The sequence below is a fragment of the Loxodonta africana genome, chromosome 3 (assembly GCF_030014295.1).
Source record: "Loxodonta africana isolate mLoxAfr1 chromosome 3, mLoxAfr1.hap2, whole genome shotgun sequence".
Classification (NCBI taxonomy): domain Eukaryota; kingdom Metazoa; phylum Chordata; class Mammalia; order Proboscidea; family Elephantidae; genus Loxodonta; species Loxodonta africana.
The window spans coordinates 5,802,689-5,804,449 of record NC_087344.1 but is presented as its reverse complement, the minus strand read 5'-3'; positions in this window follow the sequence as shown (position 1 = coordinate 5,804,449).

The window sequence follows — 1,761 nt, the reverse complement described above, 5'->3', positions numbered from 1 at the left end:
TGGGATTCCCAAGGCCAGAATGAGGGTGAGGAGAGTGAGGCGCTCACCTCGGGTGCAAAACTTAAGGAGAAACACCGAAAACCTCAGTCATCAAGATAAATCCTCTTTGAATGCGATATTGTATTTTCAAAAATCAGAATCGGTGCAGAAATCAGCATAGTGTTCCCTCTGCCTGGGACACTCTTCCCCCAGCATATAAGGGTTTAAATAAAAAAATAGCATCAGTATGCCTGATTTTTCTTTTGGCCCCAGGCTTCTACATGGCTTCTCACAGTCCTGTAGGTCCAGGGGGACCAGAAACCAGCCCCAAGGGGACCTGAAGAGGCGGGTGGGGATAGGGATTCTAGGCAGAGGCAACAGCCTAAGCTGACATCTGGTGGCTGGGAAGCCTGTTGAGCAACTAGTAGGAGATGGGGCCTCGGTAGCCAGAAAACAAGGCCGTGAAAGTCAAGTTTAATGCCCACTGAGGGGGCTGCCCTTTTCCTCTTCTGCAAAATGTGGGGCTGGGCGTGGACAGTGAGGAGTCCCCGATCCTCCTGTCCTGCCACCCCTCCCCCAGCTCCCAAGCATGGAGCCAAGAGTGATTTTCAGGACGAGCCTGGCCGAGGCTGAGCTCCAATCCCTTCTCCTGCCAGCAGCTCTCTCTCCTCCTTTGGATTCTGACGGAAAGGAAAAACAAACAAAAAAAAAAACACCTCTCCCTCCGCCACCACCGCTGCCGGGAGGAATTTGACATGGCAGCAGGCCCAGGTCTCCACCCTCCCCCTCACTGGCTTCTGCCAAGTGTGACGTGGCCAGACCGGGGGACCCTCGGAGGATGTCACCCCCTGCTCTGGGCACAGAGGTGCAAAGGGGCTCAGTGCCTTGGTTTCTCCCCCTGGGAGGCCATAGGCTTCTCCAGGGACCCTCAGTTTCCTCCAGGGCTCGGCTCAGCCTCCCCCGCCCTCGCCTGTGACCATCTGATTGGCATTGAAATGCTCAGCACTGGGGTTTCGTTGGCAAAGATATTCTGGATCAGAGGAGCAGGGATTCGGGGCCAGAAATGGAGGAGGGTGTGCTCTCCTGGGCCTCGGCTCTTCCAGACAACGTGAACTGAACTTCTGGGATGGACGGGGGCCTGAGATCCCAGCACGTCTGCACACACTGGCATAGATCTGTCTCTTCCATTTTGGAACAACTTCTCGCACAAGCCATAACCAAAGTGCAGCCAACCCTATGGCCAGGGCTCCCTGGGCCTTGAAACTCCCCCCACCACCCCATGCATTGCAGGGCCTTGGGAATCATGATTTAATGCGAGAAGCATTGATACCCTGAGATTCCACCTCAGTCTGTGACTCTCCAAGATGGGCGAATGTCAGTTTTACTTTTATTTGGACAGGAAATATCTCCTCTTTTTTCTGTGGCTGGTGGCCCTAGAGACCTGTATCTAGGCCAGAGCCATGCCCAGCGCGGGTGCCCAGGGCTGCAGCGGGCCTGGCTCCACCCTGATGAGCTACGTGACCCAGGCATGGCCCTGCCCCTCTCTGAGCTGAGCTGGAATTCCCCCTTCTCCTAAACAGGAGCTTTGAACAGTTACAGTGAGTGCTAAGGAGGCTGTAGGTCAGTGGCTCTCAACTGGGGCCAGTCTGCCCCCAGAGGACACTCAGCATTGTCTGGGGACATTTATGGTTGTCATGACTGGGGGGGGGGTGCTACTGGCATCAAGTGAGTGGAGGGAAGGGATGCTGCTCAAAACTCTACAGTGCACAGGAAGGCCCCACA